This window comes from Onychomys torridus, chromosome 9 (assembly GCF_903995425.1).
Source record: "Onychomys torridus chromosome 9, mOncTor1.1, whole genome shotgun sequence".
NCBI classification, from domain to species: Eukaryota; Metazoa; Chordata; class Mammalia; order Rodentia; family Cricetidae; genus Onychomys; species Onychomys torridus.
In genome coordinates this window covers 26,772,135-26,785,949 of record NC_050451.1, presented here as the reverse complement: position 1 = coordinate 26,785,949, position 13,815 = coordinate 26,772,135, and the positions used below count along the sequence as shown (strand labels likewise).

The window sequence follows — 13,815 nt, the reverse complement described above, 5'->3', positions numbered from 1 at the left end:
ATTTTTCCCTTCTACCCTATTGATTTTTCTCATTCTTTTGCAAAAAAAGAGTTTATCTTGATTTCTAAGCTATTTGTTGAGTTCTTAAATTCATTGACTGGGACTTTAAATTTTATAATTTCAGTTATTGTCCCTTTATGGCTTTTTAAGTTTGAAATTTTCCATTTAGTTATTTGTTATCTTAAATAATTTATTAATTAATGCTAAACTATCCCAATATAACAACTTAAAATATTTTTATTATTTTATGTGTATTGGTGTTTTGTCTTCATGAGTGTCTGTGAACCTCATGCATGTCTGGTGCCCAGGGAGATGGAAGAGGCCATCAGATCTCCTTCTGAAATTAAGAATGAATGCATTTTGCATGATAGATGACCATGAGGAGAATGTTATGGCTGAAGGTTATGTGTTTCCCTATAGGCTCGTGTCTGTGAACACTTGGCTGCCAGCTGGTGGTACTATTTGGGGGGGGGCGGAGGGAGGTTGAATCTTTAGGACATGGGGCCAGATGGTAGGTTCTGCATCAATCCCTCTGCTTCCTAGTGCACTCAGGAGTCATAGCCACACATTTCTGCCTCCATGGTGTCTTCCTTGCTTTCCCTGACATTATGGACTGTTCCATCTCAGACTATGAACCCCAATTAATTCTTCCTCACTTAAGTGGTTTATTTAAGGTATTTTGACAAGTTAAATAACTAAGCCACAAGCACTGGGTGCTTAGTGATCAGGCAGGGTATGAAGGATTGTATGTGTATCAATTTAGTCCTTACAGCCTGCACTATCAAAAAAGCTCTTTCAGAGAGGTTCATTAGCATAAGTCACATGCATCGTTGGTAAATGATGGAAGTACAGGACCTCGTGTGATAAAGTGAAATGGGTAACGGTACTCAGAGACACACAGACCAGGGTTAGTGTCACTGACAAATGATGTGACTTACAGCACTGTCTTCCTTAATCATCATATTTTCATTTAGTAACTGAGTCTCCAGTAACAATGTGGTAAAGAGACTGTTAGATGCTGTGTACTATCACACCTATCGTCATGAGCATTGCACATGTCAAGATCTTTATCCCTTCCTGTGTAATAGTAAGCATTAGTTTGAAAAGGTCTTTAACACATAACTTTCTTTAAAAATAGACTTTAACCCTTACAAAAATGCTGAGCATCATCCTTCACAGGCAGAGGAGTGAAATGGAGTTACTTAACAGCTATTACAAAGTCTATACATAGAAGGGATATGCTTTGTGAATTGTTGTGTCCATAGATTAACACTGTTTATATATGATGGTAATGGTGTGTGTTTTGTATATTGGTTAATATTTTAAATGTACAAAGGGAATATTATATTTAAAGGCTTTTGGCAGTGAGTGCTTCTGTGACATCAGAATAATTCAGGAAATGTAAGTTTTATTCTATTAATTTATCTGTTTTATAAATTTGGCTTTTACAATCTCCTTAGTTGTGTTTTGAAATATTGACTTTTCCATCCTCAAAATGTCTTTCAGTTGATAAGATATTGTTACTTCTTCTCTGGAATCTAATTAAAGTTGATAGTACTCTAAGGGACAGCAAATGTCAAAATCCACTACTGGTAATTGTTTTGAATGTCTGATTAAAGTAAAAGAACATATAAAAAAAATCAATGAAACTGTGGTAGTGAAATTAAATTATCCCAAATCTGTTTTCCTCAAATATATAATTCATTTGAACATTTTCATGTTTTGTTCAAAAGAAACATTTAAGCTATTGCTAATGTTCCAAATAGTGGTTCCCAGATCTGATCTACTGTGTGACTGGCCTCTGTTACAGTTAAAGTCATCTTCTGGTCAGGTAACAGTTGTAGGAGGTTCTTTAACTGTCAAAGAATAAACCAACCCCATTCTCTCCCCCTACTTTTAATTGATTAATAGATCCATCTTCTAGTCTCCAAGTCCAATATCTATACTCTTAAATTTCCTTGTGTTCTGGCCTTACCAAGCTCAGCTACTCAACTGCATTCATATTTACAAATGCCCAAAGAATATCCACATATCAAGTACAATGGCTTCTGGTCTTTCTCCTTAGAAACATCCGAAAGGAAGATATTTGAGGGGAGCACACTTGCTTGGATAGAGTTGCTCTCACAGGATGTGGCCTACAGCACAGCTAGGAGTCTGGGATGGAACACCACTCTTTCCCTGCCAACCAGTGTGTTGAAAGCTAATGCATTAAAATAGCACACCTAAACTTTGACCATTCATGTGATGATGGTCCTCTAGGATTGCATTATTTTGGCCACTCATTAGATCATGTACTTAATTACTCTTTGATGTTGGACCATCAGCCTACATTGAGACATGCTAAAAGAACTAACATTAAATTTACTATGTAGCCTAGAACTTTTCAGTGGTTTGTAAGCAGATTGTCAGGCATACCCATTATTGACAATTCAATTCTACATTATAGTTAATAACATTAACAAAATCGTTTTTAAAAGGTGATTAAGACTTATTGTTTGTATTTTATTTTATCTATACTCTTGATGTTAATTTTTTACTACTGTATCAGGAGGAAGGAAATATTAAAAAGGGGGCTATGAGCACATCTCTTTTCAAGTTCAGAGGTAGATGTCATGTTGGAAGTTTGCTATGGGGTATAGTTGGGGTGTTTATATACCACAGTGCCTCAGATCAGCCATCTCTCCCTCATGTCTGTCATGACATATCTACCATCTCAAAACTAATGTTACCAAAGATGTGCTGTGAGTGACAATAAGTGACAGGGAGCCTCATCTTAGCTCCCAGGATATTCTGAAGTGTCCTTTACAGACGCAGGAGTATTTTAATTTAAAAACTACAGTTGTGTTAGCAGCTATATTTTTCCTTTGCTTGGATTGTTGAATACTAAAAGCCAAAGTTCTAGATCCTTTCCTTAGAAAAGAAAAAGCCCAAATAAAAAACAATAACAAAACAAAACAAAAATCCCAATAGATCAAATAAAATCTCAAATGTTCAGGATTCATTTTGTTTTCTATTATTTATTTTTCTTTTCCTTATATCTTTCATGCTTTATATCTCTCCTCTCTTATTTATCTTTGTCCTCTGTATGCCTCTCCTCTGTTTTATGTTTTTGAATTTACTTTTATACATGGATTTTATTAGTTAGGTCTAAATATTTTTAGAAGAACGTGGGAGTATAAAAATAAGTGACACACTTTTCTGAATCACATACTATTTTTTTCAAGGTCTGATCACTCATTTGTTACTCTTAAAGACTTATTTTTTACTAGACTCAGACTTAGAAATAGAATCTGTCAGAGAAGACAGCCTACGTCTCTTGGCAATCTGTTCCTGGCGTTTTCTTTGACTCCCTTCCTGCTCTTGGCCAAAAGCATATTCTGCAGCTTCCTCCTTGTTTTCCTTAGTGTGTTGTTTGTTCAGAGCAATACCTCAGCATTTGTGTTGGAGGACACATGGGGTAACAAGATGCTGAATCTTGGGTACTTTGGTTATGGGCTTCTTACCTTTGTTGTTTAAGTACTTTCTGACAACATGTTGGACATCATCTTTAGAGAGATTGAAAAGCTATCAGATTCTGCCAGTTCCTTTGGGGCCAACTGCTAAGGCACTGTAGTATCTCTCAGTCCAGGAATATCTTCTCTCCTTTGTTTGCAATAATCTGGTCAAGAGCATTCAGGTTGGCATCCACAATGCATCTGTGAACAGACATGCACTTCTCTTCAGTTCTCCTTTGTCTGTAACAAGAACGTTCCTTATTCAATGGCAGACAAACTCTGCTGTGTGTCAAGACACCTTGCTTTAGGAAAAACTTTCTCATCCCCACCATGGATTCCAACCACATCAACCTTTTACCCTTCACCTAGAGCATCAAAGTTACTTCTGTGACCATGGCTTCTCACAGAAAGTGGGAAGCTCATGCATATCATACTTCACTGAAATTCTGACAGCAGGTGGCTGGGAAGGAGACACTCAGCTTCATATTGACACAGTTGACTGCCTAGGGGTTGCCGTGAAAAGGAGCTCAAATCATATACTTTTAATGGTATTGATTATTAAGGTTCATGTTTTATTTATAGATTTTTATCTTAGTATAATATTTCTCAAAGCTTCTTCCTCCTCAACTATGAAAAGATTCAAAATGCCCAAAAACCAGCTAAGAAGTTAAAATATAGGTTGGAACTTCTGTTATGCTCATCTATTAAGAACTCAAAGTGTTCTCTTAAGGAAAGAGAATGGCTTACTAGACTTTGTCATTGTCTAGAGTGTAACTAGCAGGAAGGCAGGCCACACCTCAATGTTTAGAGCTGCAATAGATACTTTGAATGAATAAATGCCTGATTCATGAGTTTTCTGTTGTTCAGTGGTTCTGAATATTAATATTTTAAGGAAGACACATATACACATTCTTTGTGAATTTTCATTTTATGTTTATCACCTCCACTTAGTCTCTATATCTCTAGATTGTAATCTTTCAATTAAATATTCATTGCTAATGACATTTTCTCCAACAGTTTCATAGAAATATGGTCACACATCATAAAAAGAAGCAATATGGCATTTGCTATTCAAGCATTAAGACAAAATTATTCTAAATTAAGCCTGAAGTTGAACATTTCCATCTCTCTGATGAATCTCATGAGTTTTGTTGGTGGTTCTCACTGTGGCTCGGTTACTTTACTTTCCAGCTTGTCCCAGGAAGGGAGAGTTAAAATTTGTGTGAGGGGTTTGCTATGTGTTTAATTACATCAATGTCATTCACTTTCATAACAGCCCAGAAAGCAAATACTTTGCTTGGTAGACAAGGAACCTAGAGATCAAAATTACATAATATTCCCTACTATGTTTTGGCTCTGTGTCTCCAAACTCAATTGTACATTGTCACCCAGCAGCTATTCACTGGTCCCTTACCTCTGCCTTACCCTCCCCTTCACAGGTATTCCTTTCAATGTTCCTTGCATCCCCTCATTTGGCTTTTGGTTTGAATAAGAATGGCCCCCATAGGTTCAAGTATTTGAATGCTTAGTCACTAGGGAGAGGTACTATTTGAAAGCATTTAAAGGAAGTGTGGCCTTGTTGGAGGAAGATTGTCACTGAAGGTGGGCTTTGAGGGTTCAAAAGTCCATGCCTGCAGATCAGGATGTGGTTCTCAGCTACTTCTCCAGCACCATGCCTGCCTACATGCCACCATGCTTCACACCATGAGGATAATGGAATTTGCTTCTGAAACTATAAACAATGTCAAATTAAATAATTTCTTTTATAAGAATTGTCATGGGCATGGTGTATCTTCACAGCAATACAACAGTGACTAAGATGTGGTAAATGAGCACTTGTGAGGTGAAGGCCACCAATGCTTTTTGATCAGAGAATGATCAAGTGGTTGGGCAGTGGCAGGGGGCATGTATTATGTCACAGAGGCTAGAGATACATGAACACACAAAATAATGCTGATGCACATCAATGTCCTTTTCACAGGAACCTCTGACATGTTCTTTTTGTTTGTTTGTTTTTTTGTTTTTTTTGTTTTTTGGTTTTTCGAGACAGGGTGTCTCTGTGGCTTTGGAGGCTGTTCTGCAACTCTCTTTGTAGACCAGACTGGTCTCGAACTCACGAGATCCACCTGCCTCTGCCTCCTGAGTGCTGGGATTACAGGCGTGCGCCACCACCGCCCGGCTGCTGACACGTTCTTTTATATGGCAAAGAGAGTTTTGCTGTAATGATAAATACTAAAGACCTTAATCACAGGAGCATTAATTAATTAAAGAATTACTTCAGATCATCAACATAGACCCGATATAATCCTAAGAATGCTCAGAAGTAGAGAACTCTCCTCACTGTTGTTCCAAGGACAGTGACCACAGAGGAATGCTCATGAAGTCCAGTGCTCAAAGAGGAAGGCAAGTAGCTAGTAGCCACCATGTGTAGGCGGCCTCCAGAAATCAAAAGAGGCCAGCCAGGGAATTCTTTCCTAGGATGTCAGTAGCAAGCGCAGCTCTGATAGAACGTTGGTCTCAGACCAGTATAGCCCATGTCTGACTACAGAACTGTGAAGTGATAAGTCTGTTTTGCTTTAAACTATGTATGGTAATTTAACTGTAGACAAAAATAAAGGAAGTGTGGCAGTAGGCATTTCACTCTTTGGTTCAAAGACAAGTCCAACCCCCTTTTCATGGGCAGGCTCAGGTTTCCTGCTCCTCTTTCCCAATTCCATGTCACCTGCTCCTGCTGTTCTTGGAACTGGCCTTTCTTTGCTAACCCTGGGCAGGCTGCCTCTCTCTTTACCTTCTGTTCACAACAGGCTATTTTTCACCTGCCTGTGATGTTCCCCTTTCAAGATGTTCCCTCTCTCAGGGCTCTCTTCCCTGTCTCCACCTCTTCCCTTTCTGTGCTCTCTGATTTCTGCCAGCATTAATATATTACAGACACCATTAGCCTTCACTATATCTGCATGTTTAACGTGTATTATACCTTACTACCTTACCAGGTATTCTTAGAGTCTGACATACCATATGCTGTTTAATATTGCTTCCTACTTTAAATATCATACACTAGAAAATATAATGGAGTCAGATTATGTGCTTTGAATTCTGTCTTAGTAATTTTGTTCCTGTATATCTTGAACAAGATATTTATCTTTGGTGTCTCAGTTTCCTTATCTGTAGAATGCAGATAATATCCATTTTATGAGGATTTGCAAGGATTAGAGAAACCTCTACAACAGTTAACTTCCTGTGCCCCTGGATTACAGGGACAATATCATACAATTTTTTTCTACCAGTGATAATGAACACAGTGATCAAGCTCATAGTAGCCTTACAGATTGGGCTTCATTTTGTCATGAATCTTTTGTACCATATTAAATATTTTAATATTCTATGTTTCTATGCTAACTAGCATGTTACCTTAAATGTGTTCTTAAGTCTTGTTAAGTCCAATTAATTAAAAATGTTGAAAAATGTCCTATAGCCACCTTAAGTCTCAGCTTCTAGCACTATCTAGTTCACTTCTGACAGACTTGTATGTTAAATCTATAAAACATTTCTCTGCCTTCTCTGGATAACTTTCTGCTGGTCCAGGGCTGCTCCTCACAGACTTTTCTTGTGGCCCATTTTATGTGATTTTCTGATTACAGCATTCTGACTCCACAAAGCTGCCTGCCTTTGCTCAATGCTTTTGCAGCTTTCCTTTGATAGGCACTGTCCTGGCTGGATTGCTCACAGATGGAGATGTTTCTGTGGTAGACAGTGTTTTATAATAAATGAGTGCTTCTGTTGCCTACATCCTCCAGATCTGGGCTTTTGGAATGTCTGGCTCTGGAAACCCTCCTTCCTGTTCACAGGTCTGAGCCTCATCTCTGTTTCAATCAACATTAACTCTTGGTTGCTCTCTTGGGCTACATTTTCCCCACTGAATTGTTTTTCTTCTAATGTCCTGATGAGCCTGGGAGCCAGACTTTCATTTCCTCGGTATGCCTCTGATCCTCACTCTTCTCTGGTGGCTTTCTGCTGATACCCATGTCAAGTGTGGATCTTTTGCCAGGATCACTCTGCTTTTTGCTTTTGTGCCTGACAAACTTTATGCCAGAGTTATCAGGTCTGATACATATATACATATATACATATACATATACATATACATATACATATACATATATATATGTATACACACACACACACACACACACACACACACACACACACACACACATACATATATATTTGGTTCAGAAGTGCTGGAGAAAATCTTTAGAAGTGAGATGGCTTATTTCTGAAAAATGGACCCCGAATGTGTCTTATGAGACTATGTATCCTTTTCCTTTTCAGTGTAGGTTATAGGAGTTTAAAGAGACCTTTCCCACTTCTCTTGGTTTCTAGTGTCTCGCAGAATGTTTCAGACTAACACTTATTTTTGAAAATCAGTAGTCATAATTCTTGAAGACTATTTTTAGCTATTAAATGTCTAATAAATCTCATTGTTGATACATAGTCTCTACATTGGTTCTCAACTGATAAAATGCTACACAGCAGATCCCTTTACAGGGATGTCTACAAACTTGGTCAGATGTTGCTAACAATCAGTTCTCCTGTTTTGCTGTTAGGGTTGTGTGTGTCACTCAGATCATTAAACTAACCAGACTGTGCAATTAACTATAACCAGGGCTCATTGACTATCTGATTGTGGTCAAGGCAGAAAAGAGTTCTCAAAGAAATAGAGATGCACGGTGCTTATGGGCAGTAAGATGACCACAGGTACTTCCCAGATTTGTGAGATGATTGTATTGTTATAATTAGTACTTACTATATGGTTTTGATTTTGTATAATGTTATCAATATACAAAATTACATTAAACAGAAGCAGAAACATACATACAATATATCATGACACTCGTGAAACTTTCGATGCTACAGCTCCAACCCTGAGAGCATAGAGTGGTTCATTATGAACAGGCCTAATGGGTAGGAAGCCTTACCTTGTAGTATATTTTAATTTGGGTTATTGATAGAGGAGACTCTGTATTATAAATTACTTGGTCGGGATCCAGTGTTCTAATCACCTTTCAGCTCTTTGAAAGTGGTTTGCAGCATATGGACAGCTATTTGTACAGATAGAATTGTGCCTTTCTGAAGTCTTTCCCTTGCTCTTGGGAGTTGCTCACTGGCTTTCCTCATGCTCTTGCATTCCCTCATCATTTGCAAGTTGCAGAAGCACACAGGTGGCTAAAGCCCTTGGACATAATGCTGTTTCTGCAGTCCTCATGATGCCATGAAAGCAAGTGTGTAGAGGCTTTTCTAATAGTAATTTATAGAGACCTTAATTTGAAGGATGCAAGACCAGCATCTGCAGAGCAGAGAGGCTCTGTTCTGTCATTACTGCCTTTGTATGATTTTGTAGCCAAAAGGTGACAGAACTTTTGTCCTTGCTTCGCCATTACATGAAATGCTGAGTTTCCCTCTACCAAACACTCTAGAGCTATTATTCTTGTGACTAAGCATAGTTTTCAGAGTTTGCTGAGGGGCTAAAGTTTCAAAAATTTTAGATCTAGTCTGATTAGTTAATTCACAGATATTTAGTGAGTTATCTATTATACTTAAATACCCACAAGAAATTTCTATAAGGTCAAGGTGAAGCACCAGGTTCCCATTTTAGTAAACACAATACCACAGGTTTCTGCACTTTCCTTACTATAAACCATCTTTGCTTATTCAGTTAATATAATCCCTTATAGATGGGCAGTAGTGACACACACCTTTAGTCCCAGCATTTGGGAGGCAGAGGAAACTGTATCTCTGAATTTGAGACTAGCCTGGTCTACAAAGGGTGTTCCAAGACAGCCAGGGCTACACAGAAAAATCCTGTATTTAAAAAAATAAAATAAAATAAAAAAGAAGGAAATGCCTACACTCATGTAATTGAAAAACTACATTTTTTCACTTAAAAAAAAACCTACAAGTGAAGTTATTGATTAAAAAACACACCCCAAAATACCACAAAAACAACAACAACAACAACAAAAAAACAACCCTCATGCTAGGAATCTAGAAAGCCTTTTTAAATTTTAAGTTTGAAAATTGTCCCCAGGAAATAGGGAAGAGCATGCTGGCCAGTCTTTGGCTTGAATGTTTTTCTATGTTCCAACCAGCAGGGGGTAGTGTTGAATCTTAGTTACTGCTAAGGGGGTGGGAAGAAGAAACTAGTAATAGTCTTTCCAACAGACTTAATTTATATATCCTGGTAATGGGGCATTTCTCTTGGACTTGACTAGCATGCTAGATTCAATTCTCGACTCCCTGGCTTCCAGCCACTTCCAGTACCAGTGAGTGAGCTGAAGGTTCACAGAGGAGAAAGTTACTAGCATGGGAGACTTGGAGAAAGCAATTTTTTTGTTGGTGTTTAAAATTTTCCTCTCTTAGAGAAAAGTTGACGTCCTTTGTCACAGAGGTATCATGTTGGCAGTAGATGCCTCCAGATGCTCTGGAGCAGTGTTTCTCAACCTGTGTGTCACAAATCCCGGGGTGACATGTCTGATATCCTGCATATCAGATATTTACATTATGATTCACAAAAGCAGCAAAATCACAGTTATGAAGTAGCAACTAAATGATTTTGTGGTTGGGGGTCATCACAACACGAGGATCACAGCAGTAGGAAGGTTGAAAACCACTAGTCTGGAATGTTCCCAATGTTAACATCTGGGGTTCAGTTAGCTCCTTCCCTGCTTCCATTCCTGCTTCCTTGCATTACCATCACTGTTGGATGATCAGTTACACTCTGGCTATAACAAGTACGAAAGAGAGTTCTCTTCATCTAGTGTAAGCTCCCTAGATTGTCACTGAGATATTGGATTTTTATTGGAAAACATTGATATGTTTCTATTCTCAGGAGGAAAAAACCTAAAAGCAGTGCTTTCATCTGAAAGCCTATTGCCAATAAATCATCTGAGCAGATCACATGAGAAAACAGTGGAGAATCCATGAAAACTTTCAGAAACTCATAATTGTATAAATGTAGAAGCACACATCTAATGCTAGCTGCCTCAAGCAAGGAGTCAGCATATTGGACTTCAAGTCCTTCAATACCAGACATTTGTTAACTATACTTTAGAATTCTCCCAATATTTTTTCAAGTATGCATGATTTTAATTTCTAAAGTATGCAAAATGAGAACATCTTATACAAATGAGTAAGTACAAAAAATTAGAGTATTGGGCATGGGAATAATGTATGCATGGCCTACCATCACCTTTCTTGTGTTTAATGTAAAGAAAGAATCCTTGCCTCTGGGTGTGATTAGAGGATATACTTTTATTTCTTGCCTTTTGACACTTTCATTGTATTCAGATTATCTACAATGAGCATGTGTGTTAATAGAAAAAGGAAACACAAATAGCTCATCTTGTGCAGTCTGGGTAATTTAGTAGGAAGCTTACTGACACCTTCTTGTTACCTTTTCCATGTTTTAACATTTGAAGGAAAACACTAATGTTACTGATCATATGTATTCATGAATTTAACACTTAAAAATCAACTCCAAGTTGAATAGCGCCCAATCTCCAAAGAATGGTTTGCTGTGTGCATATGAGTATTACCTTGATACCCGCTGTTACCATTTTCAGGTGTCCCCTGGTTCCTATCTGCCTATGATTAAAATGGCTGCTATCACTCTTTTGTGTTCTTCCACTTTTGGGATGGCTACTTCTCAGACTAACCACTTTATGGAAGAACAACTCAAGCAACTGAAAATATATTTCTTTAATTTAAAATTCAAGTTGAGAAACTTCATATATGACTACTATATTTACATTATTTCTACCCCTCCATCTCACCCTTCAACTCTACTCATGCCCCCTACTCCCTGAAATTCATGACCTCCCCTTTAGTTATTCTTTCTTTCTCTCTCTCTCTCTCTCTTTCTCTCTCTCTCCCTCTCCCTCTCTCTATCTCTATCTCTATCTCTCTTTCATTTGCTCATGTGAATATGTGTTTAGGGCTGACCACTTGGAATTAGATAGCCTATCAGGGTGTTCATCCCTAGAGAAAACTGATTTCTTCCTCTCTGAGCAGCCACTGATTGCTTAGAACTCTTCATCTAGGGTGAGTCTTTGTGAAATTTCCCCTGTTTGCATTGTCATTTCAGCTGGTATAATGATTAATTGTAGGACTTGTTTAGGCAGCCTAATTGTTGAGATTTCCTAGGCACAGCTTCCCTTTCATGTCTAAAAGATGCTCCATAGCAGCAACTGTCTTGGTCCTCTGACTCTTACAATCTTTCTGCCTCCTCTTATGCAATTTTCCCTAGCCTTGGCTACATGGGTTATATTATAGATCCATCAGTTGGAGCTCAACACCCCACAGTTACTTATTCTCTGTATTTTTACCAGAATAAATATAAGGGTAAGTATACAGTTGGGAATTATATGGATTTGCAAAACTGTCAGTAGTAGGTTATCTCCTAGGATCTGTGACCTCTCTAGGCCTGGATAGCTGGCTAGGTTTATAGTACTAGGCATGAATTCCCTACTCTTGAGTAGGCCTTAAGTCTAATGAGACAGCTTGGTTACCTCCAAGCTACAAGTGTCTTTATTGAGATATTGTGCTGGGTTAGTCATTATTACCATTCACAGCTGGATAGGATTGTTTTTCTCCCTTGGCAGTTTGCACGTTTGAGAGCTAGTCACTGATACTACAAGAACTAGTGCTTGATTCAGCAGCACATATACTAAAATTGGAATGATACAGAGAAGATTAGCATCCCTGCACAAGGATGACATGCAAAATTCATGAAGCGTTCCATAAAAAAAGGGGCTGGAGAGATGGCTCAGAGGTTAAGAGCACCGACTGCTCTTCCAGAGGTCCTGAGTTCAATTCCCAGCAACCACATGGTGGCTCAGTACAAGAACTAATCCTCAGGGAGGAGGCTTCCTTGTCAGTTCCACTCCATTCCTTCAAGTCCTGTATCTAAAATGTGTGATGCCTTTGGCAATAGGGCCTCACCTTCAAGTTCTGGGCAGTAACTGAGGACAGTGGCAATAACCTACATTGTTTGGGTTGTAGTCTTTCAGACTCCCCTGACCATAACTGGTTTCAATGCTGGCAATGGAGTCTTTGTTAGAAAATCTATGGCTCTTAGAGGGAGTGTTATCATCCTGTATGCCATAACTCCATTATGTATGTGCATGTGTGTACATGTATATATTATATATGTATTTTAAGTAAGCTTAAAAAGTAATGTTTTCTTATTAATTTTTCAGACTTACTTAGTGTTATTCATTCTCTTTCATCCCTCTCCCTTCCCAGTTAATCCCCCCATTTCCCTCTTCCATAGCAGCAGTGTCCTGTTATCCTCTTTCTAGATCACCTTCTAGCTGAAAATACTTGAGTTTTTAATGATCATACTTTATTTCACATTATTGCTTTGGATTCAGATACTACAATAACAATGACAAGAATAATGATGATGATGATGAGCAACCATACTGCTTATTAGGATGGTTTCCAGCAGGGGAAGATAGAGGAGATTTTCCCAACATGAATTTACTATAAATATGCTTTTTTTTCAGGCATGGGTCTGGGGACTGTAAGATGAGTGAGATACTGGATTCACACAGGCCCTGCACGGAGTTATTCATGGAGTTTTTCTTTGCCATATGTAGAAACATTTACATACATATACTTATCAATATGAACAACTAAAGATATGTGAAAATAAAGTAACATATTATTGAAATAGCATTAAATCAAAGAACAAATCAAAGGGAAGTTAGAAATATTTGAAAGTATATTGTATGATATAAATAGTCTTTTATATCAAAAGCAATACTTTCTATAGAAAAATGCCAATAAAACAAAATATCTCAAATGAGAAACTGACTTGACAAAATGAAGGAGTGGAGGAACAAAGCCCCCAAAGAGCGGAACAAGACAACAAAAATCAGAGCAGAAACGAGTCAAAGTGAAAATAGAATAATCAATAGAAAAATCAATGAAATGAGTTTTTTTTTAAACAAAACTAAACAAAATTGATGTCTTCAGCTAGACTTACTAAAAAGGGAGAAAGTGGACTCAAATAGGAAAAATGAGAAATGCAAGTGAAAAGAATAATACAATACAGAGATAAAAAGTATCATAGAATATTTCAAAAACTAGTCTATTTTTTCCTTTTTAAAATTTATTATATTTGTGTTTTAATTTTACACATCAGCCATGGGTTCCCCTGTCCTCCCCCTCCCGCCCCCACCTCCACCTTTCCCCCATGCCCTCCCTTCCATTCCCATCTCCTCCAGGATCAAGGCACCCCTGGGGATTCATTTAAACCTGG

General features: G+C 38.0%; 1 non-coding gene and 1 pseudogene across 1 annotated transcript; one reads left to right on the top strand and one right to left on the bottom strand.

The window, feature by feature from the left end:
• Positions 1-3,255: 3,255 nt before the first annotated feature.
• LOC118591212 lies at positions 3,256-3,979 on the bottom strand (annotated as a pseudogene).
• Positions 3,980-12,192: 8,213 nt separating this feature from the next.
• On the top strand, positions 12,193-12,297 carry LOC118591719. Its single transcript, XR_004946007.1, has one exon. It is a non-coding gene; the product is annotated as a U6 spliceosomal RNA (small nuclear RNA).
• The last annotated feature ends 1,518 nt before the right edge of the window (positions 12,298-13,815 follow it).